Source organism: Propithecus coquereli, unplaced genomic scaffold, assembly GCF_000956105.1.
Source record: "Propithecus coquereli isolate 6110/MARCELLA unplaced genomic scaffold, Pcoq_1.0 Scaffold75, whole genome shotgun sequence".
NCBI lineage: Eukaryota > Metazoa > Chordata > Mammalia > Primates > Indriidae > Propithecus > Propithecus coquereli.
Genome location: NW_012153618.1, coordinates 2,414,901 through 2,422,613, shown reverse-complemented (window position 1 = coordinate 2,422,613; position 7,713 = coordinate 2,414,901). Strand labels below are relative to the sequence as shown.

Below are 7,713 nucleotides of genomic sequence, written 5' to 3'. Positions count from 1 at the left end.
GAGCTCGTGTCCTGGGCCTGAGAAACAGCTCCATGGGCCACCCTCAGCAAACATGCCCCCAGGCCAGCCAAGTAGCTGTGCACCCACATCCCAGGCCTGAGGTGCAGGCAGCTTCATGGGCTGCCCCAGCACACATACCCCCAAGTTGGCCAAGCAGTTGTGTGCCCTCATCCCAGGACACAGAAGCAGCCCCATGGGCCACCCCCAGCAGACCTGCACTCAACATCAACCAAGAAGGAGTGCAGGTGCATCCTGGGCCTGAGAAATAGCCCTGTGGGTCACCCCCAGGTCTGCTGAGCAACTGTGCACTTGCGTCCAGGGTCTGAGAAACAGCTCTGTGGGCTTCTCCTGGTGGGCATGTCCCCCAGGCCAGCTGAACAGCACCGTACCTGTGTCCTAGGCCTGAGAAACAGCCCTGTGGGCCACCAGGCCAGCTGGGAAGCCATGCTACCATGTCCAGAGCCTGAGAAACAGCCCATGGTCTGCCCCTAGCAAACACTCCCCCAAGCAGGTTGAGCAGCTGTGTGCCTGTGTCCTGTACCTCAGAAACAGCCCTATGGGCTGCTCCTGGCAGGAATGCCCCTAAGCCAGCCAAACAACTATGTGCATGTGCTCCTAGTCGGAGTTAGGGAAACAGCCCTGTAGCCCCAACCCCAGCCCCAATTTGTCTAACCCATTGTGCGCATGCGTGTGTCCTTGACCTGAGAAACAGCCTGGTGAGACCCCTGTCAAAGTTGTGTGACCACTGCCACAAACTCTCTCAAGCTTAGGCCACTGAGACACTCACAAATGTCACTAGGGTGGATCACAGCTGGAGAAATTGCAGAGACTACACTACTACATCCACCAAGGCCAATGCACCTCATTGAACCAACACCCCAAGGCCTGTTCGTATGAATAAGTCTTTCCCTATGAAACCTTTTCCATAAAATTGGAAGAGGCAACTTTTCCACCAGATGTACAGAAATCAATGTAGAGATGCATCAAATATGAAAAAGGCAACATGACACCACCAAAGCAACAGAATAATTCTCCATTAATAGATCCCAATCATAAGGAAGTACATGAAATGCAAGAAAAAGAATTCAAAATAATAACCTTAAGGAATCTCAGTGAGATACAAGAGGATATAGATAAATAATTCAATGAAATTAGGAAAACAATTCATAATTTGAATGAGAAATTCAACAGAGATAAGTAAGGAATAAAGGATATACAAAACAACCAGAAATCAATAAAACAACAAGAGTAAGTTCTGACCTATTAATCCTGAATATAAACAGATTAAAGTCCCCATTTAAAAGATACAAACTGGATGAGTGGATAAAAAAGCAAGACCCAACTATATGCTGCCTACAAGAAACTCACCTCACCTGTAAAGACACACATAGGCTGAAAGTGAAGGGGTGGAAAAAGATATTCCAGTAAAGGGAAACCAAAAGTGAGTAGGAATAGCTATACTTCATCAGATGAAATAAGTCAAAAGCTGTAAAAAGAGACAAAGAAGGACATTACATAATAATAGAGATAAATTCAGCAAGATAATATAATGATTGTAAATATATATGCACCCAACACCAGAACACCCAGATACATAAAGCAAATATTATTAGATATAAAGGCAGAGATAGACCCCAATACGATAATAGTTGGGGATTTCAACACTCTACTGCATTGGACAGATCACCCACGGATGGGGAACCTGTGGCCTTGGGGCCACATGTGGCCTTTTGGATTCTTGAGTGCAGCCTTTTGACTGAATCCAAATTTTACAGAACAAATCCTTTTAATAAAGGGATTTGTTTATAAAGGGGTTTGTTCTGTGAAGTTTAGATTTGGTCAAGGGGCTGCACTTGGGGATCTGGAAGACCACATGTGGCCTTGAGGCCACAAAGTCCCCCCTGAACCATAGACCAAAGGGATCTAACAGACATTTACAGAACACTTCACCCAGAAGCTGCATAATACATTCTTTTCATCAGTACAAGGAGCATTCTCCAGGATTGACCATATGTTAGGACACAAAACAGGTCTCAAAAATTTTTTAAAAAATTAAAATAATACCAGGTATCTTATCTGATCACAATGGAATAAAACTGGAAATCAATAACAAGAGGAACATTTGAAACTATACAAACACATGGAAAATAAACAACATGCCCCTGCATGAACAATCAGTGAAGGAAGAAATTAAGAATGATATTAAAAAATTCCTTGAAACAAATGAAAATAGAAATACAGCATACAAAACCTGTGTGATGCAGCAAAAGCAGTATTGAGAGGCAAGTTTATAACAGTAAATGCCTACATCAAAAAACTAGAAAGATTTCAAATAAACAACCTAATGATGAATCTCAAGGAAATAGAAAAGCAGGAAAAGCCAAACCCAAAATTAGAAGAAGGAAGGAAATAATAAAGATCAGAGCAGGGAGGCCAGGTGTGGTGGCTCACACCTATAATCCTAGTACCTCAGGAGGCTGAGACAGGAGGATTACTTGAGGCCAGGAGTTCAAGATCAGCTTGGGCAATAGCAAGACCCCATCTCTACAAAAATTTAAAAATTAGCTGGGCATGGTGGCACAGGCCTGTAGTCCCACCTACTTGGGTGGCTGAAGCAAAAGGATTACTTTAGCCCAACACAAAGAAATGATAAATGTTTGAGATGATGAATATGCTAATTTCTCTGATCTGCTCACTATACATTATATGTACTGCAACATCACTATGTATCCCATAAATATGCACGATTATGTGCCAACAAAAATTTTTGAAGAAATAGAATGCAAGCCACGAATGTGAGCACATATGTAATTTTACATTTTCTAGCAGATATATTAAAAAGTAAATTGTTGAAATTAATTTTAATGCTATATTTTATTTAACCCCAAATATCTGAAATATTATCATTGCAACATGCAATTAATATAAAATATTAGCAAGTTATTTACATTCTTTTTTGTACTACATAGTCAAAAGCCTGATGTGATTGTGAAGGACACTTTCACGTTTTCTCACTGTGCGGAATCTTTGCACGCTGTGTGAGGATTTTCCTCCTTACAGGACCAACATCCTCAAAAAGCTGCTAGAAAATTCTGTTCTCTAGGCCCCTTACAGTTTATGAGATGAGCACAGACTCCGGTGATAATTTGTACCCATCTGAGGTTTGAACTGGGAAGGGGAGGTGCAGATTTTATTTGGCTTGTGAGCGCTGCGCTGTCGTCCAGCTGTTGGGGCTTGAGTTTTGGGTACCGAGGTGGCACAAGCGCTGGCTGCTGGCTGGAGTGGGGACTTAGCATCTAGCTGGTGCCTGTGCTGTTGTTTTCCTTCACAGGCCAGTTCTGCATCGCAGTTTTGGCCATTGTTCCTGAAAGGTTAGCCTGGAGACTCACTTTCCACGACTCCTCCCCTGGGAGAGAGAGCTATTTTAAATAAACCTTTACTGCTTTCTGCAGCTTCTGTTGCATGGCCCTGAGGCCCTAACACAGCGAGCTAAATCTCGGGGTGCCTGCTGTTCCATGCTTGATGCCAAGAAACGGATCTCCAAGAAGGGTGAAACAAAGCAGGGCTTTCCAAACTCTCTGTGCTGAAAAGCCATCTATATTTTTATTTTCTTAAAATCCGTCATGTACCAATACGAGGAGACCAGACTTGCAGACTTTGAGACCCACCACAGCATCAAAGCTGGCCAACGTCAGATTGTTACAGACTTTCTGAGCATTTACTCTCAATTTCTGAACCTCTCCCATCACAGACCAGTAACAAAGAGTTTATGGACTGGCCGCAGTTCGCAGATCACACTTTGGGTAGCACCGCTGTGAAGGACATGCCGACGGTGGGTTCCCCTGGCGTGTGGTGTGGCTTCACCGCTCCGTCCAGTTGGTTATGTGAGCCCTGCGCAGAGCTGGCTTTTCCAAACCAGCACAAGATCCACACCAGCAATCGGGAACTGCATTCAGCTGCTAGGAACCTACCAGAAGTGAAGGTGGCTACTGTGCTAAGGTACAGACTCACTCCCTAGAGTACCTTGCATCCTAATGTGAAGGAAAGGAAGTTCCTGGGGGAACTGACAGGCCATGGAGCGGCTGAACGTGCACAGTCCCCTGAGCTCTCCTTATGACGTGGCCCACGCAGAGCCGGGTGCACCATGGGACACGCAGCAATAGAAGGACCGTTCTCCTGCGCTGCTTTACATTGTTACAGGGGAGCTGAGAGGGCCATGGGAGCTCATAGTTGATGCTGTAACAATGGGAGTTTTCTGGTCAAGGAAATAGCCTTGTTAGAAAAGCCTCCTTTCAATAACTAGCTCAGACCTACTGAGCTTGGAGCTTGGTAAGTTGTTGACGGGGAAAAGGCATGAGCCTTCATAGTCATCTGGAACTGTCTCTCCTCTGAGCTGTAAACAAGATAGAAATTTATATCTTTCTTTTGTAAAGGATGTCTGGAGGCGAGCAGACCACGGCTGGCATGGTGACTCGAGGGTGTCTTTAGGGACACAGGCTCCGTTTATCTCTCTGCTCAGCCTTCCTTAAAATGTGGATCCCCTCTTCAAAGTTGGTTCATGGTCCAAATTGGCAGATTGTGCTCCAGCCATCACATCTGTATTTCGAGCAGGAAGCAGGAGTAAAGGCACAAAGGGGCACCCGCCATGTTTGTCCGTCTCTTGAGTTTGTACAGTTGTCTTGTCCAGTGACTGTTATTTATCCCTCATTTGCCTCCCCTAGCCAGACAGGCCAGGAAATGTGGGCTTTTAGCTGGGAACATAACTACTCAGTATAAATCAGGATTTTATCACTAAGGAAGAAGGGAGAGCGTACATCAGGTAGTTAACTGGTAAGCTCTGCCACATGCACACATGTGTAGCACTGTTCCTGCATTTTTTGGTTTTCTTGCAAAATGGATTAAACATGGGAAATATCCAAGGTCACTGTGTTGCATAACTCCAGGGTACTATGTAACTGGTGCAATTGTGTAAAGTACAACCTGAAAGGCTGCCCTGGCAGTAACCATCATCTCTCCAATGTTCCATCTAAAAAGACCTATCATATGAAGGCCTGCTGAGAACATATTTTCTCAGTTGATGAATTGGTACGTTTTCACACTGCGTGATTACAGGGAAGCTATGAGCTATATTTTATATTCCGCGGTAGCAGCTTCTCCTAACCTAGGCTCTCAGGAATAATTATTTACCACGTCTCCTAGACATTCAGTTCTTGCTTTTTTATACTTGTTTGACCAGTTAGAGTTTTATTGTCTTTTATAAGCTGTCTCAGATCCCTTTTTTTTTTTTTAAAGCAAGCTTGGTATAAACAAATAAAATCAGGATGGTAATAATTAGGCACAAATGAAACACAAAGGAAGCCTAGGGCAGACTTCCTCTACCCCTCCAGGAAATGATTATGGCTGAGGAGGTTAAAATGAAATATATGGAAGATGTCATAAGAAGAACACTTTAATCAATCTTAACTTATATGTTGGAAAATTTGGTTCCACGAGGCTGGGTCTACTAGATATCAAGAGGATATACTATGTTTCCCCCAAAGTAAAATGGTGATGATACAGGGGGCACCTGGATTTGAACCAGGGACCTCTTGATCTGCAGTCAAATGCTCTACCCCTGAGCTATACCCCCAAGTATGCACCCTTTTAAAACTAAAGATACTTTCATAATTGTAGTCATTCCCAAGCTGCGCCCTGGCCATCCTGAGCTGCTCCTCTGCACATCCACCTCCACACCTGTCAGAACCTGCTCCCCTTCTCTGGAGTCTTCCCACCTATGCCCACCTGAGCATCCGTCTTCCCAGAGCACTTCTCATCCCCCCCCATTATTATTACTAGTAGGGGGTACAGAAGGATCTCTACCCATTCCCCTTAATATCTAATATTCTTTTTCTCCATCTGCATGCTCTCTTTCGTCTCCCTTTCTCAGGGACCTGGGTCTGGCCATAGCAGAGGCTCTCAGGGACTTGGTTTACCCCAGGGGAAGAATCTGGCCAATTAAGCTGCAGCCTCAGCTTTCTGGAGCGAGAGAAGCAGGCAAAGGTAAATCCAGATGTCAGCATATATTAAGGGCCTGGGGTGGGCATTGGGTCTGCTTGCTCTGGAACTCAAAGAGCCCAGTACTTGACAGTAATAAATGTTCCAATATTGAGCCATCATTGTATTTCTGAGTCCTTCTTAGTTATATTGTACTATACTATTGGATAAGGTTTTCTACTATTTTCTTTAGATTAGTATGAAATGAGATTGGCCTATAGCTTTCTTTTTGGTATATGCTCTTTTTATTTATTTTTTATACCAGGATTATGCAAATTTTCTAGAATGATTTGAAGAGGTTTTTATAATTTTCTATGCTCTGAAACATATAAAACACAAGAATTATCTATTCCTAATTAAATTTTAGAAAAAAACTTGCGACTAAAAATAGAAAAAATTACCCAGGCATGGTGGCACGCACCTGTAGTTCCAGCTACTCAGGAAGCTGAGGCAGGAGGATCACTTGAGCCCAGGAGTTTGAGGTTGTAGTGAGCTAGGCTGATGCCATGGCACTCTAGCCTGGGCAACAGAGCAAGACTCTGTCCCAGAAAAAAAAAAAAAAAAAAACCCAAAAAATGGAGCTTAATAGTGATAAGGCAGAGGACTAGCATTCATCTGAAAACTGTCCTGCTTTAAAAGAAAAAGTGAACCTCTAAAGATTATCAAATATTCTTTTAAATACACCATCAATCTTGCAAGGAAATCTCAAGGAGTCAAAAAGAGAAGAATCTGAAAGCCTGCGTGGTAAAGCACTGCTATGAGGACTGGGGGAAGCATCGCTGATCTCAGTAACTGAAGGGCTTTGGTTTTAATAATCAGGAGACAAAATGTGAAGCTAGAAGTGAGACCTCTGCATAAAGCCAGCTCCCTTATTTTGCAGAAGGAAAAAAAAGGACCAGAGAAAACAATACACCTCCACAGAGTCTTGACAATGGAGCTTCTTCATCTCAGCCCAAACTTTGGGAGAAAAAAGTTCCACCTGAGAATCTATAATCAGAGATTTGTCCTCATGTGTGTTTGGGGTTTGAATCTATACTGCTCATGTGGTGCTGGTAACCTCAAACTAATACTTTAGCAGCAGGAACAAAATGATTCCAAGCCAGTATTAGCTCCATGGTGTCTGTCAGAACACAAAACCTCTCTGGAAGGGCACTCCCTGAACCCTACTGCATACACTTCCCAGAGACAAAGGGCCCCCAAATAGGAGCTCACAATCCAAAATTACAAAACACACATGAAACAGTTCAGCGGGACCAAAGGTCAGCAGAGTCCACAAAGAGCACAACTAGATCCACAAGAATTTCAGATAATGAAATCGGTGGATACACCTAGCACCCAGATCTTGGTTTCTATTATAATAATACCATTTTTTCAGTAAAAGGAACAGGGCACCTTGAAGAACAGCTGACTGTAAGACTGAACACCATGTAGTGTCAGAAGGTAAGAGGTGCTCTAAAAATCCCACAATGATGGCGGGTGGTATGTAATAGTAACACGGGAGCCAACTGAAAGAGCTCCAAGTGGCCAAAGCCAGAAAAATTTGAGCAATAAAGTAGCATTGGATTGTAATCTATAGTATAAAATATTCACATGTCTATACTAATATATATGAATGAATGAACGAATGAGTAGGGGAAAACAGACAAATCTCTCATGCAGAAGAATTCCAAATAACTTATG

At 43.3% G+C, this 7,713-nt stretch overlaps 1 non-coding gene across 1 annotated transcript; it reads right to left on the bottom strand.

Annotated features, from left to right (window-relative positions):
• Nucleotides 1-5,557: 5,557 nt before the first annotated feature.
• On the bottom strand, nt 5,558-5,629 carry TRNAC-GCA. The gene has a single exon. It is a non-coding gene; the product is annotated as a tRNA-Cys (tRNA).
• Between the last annotated feature and the right edge of the window lie 2,084 nt (nt 5,630-7,713).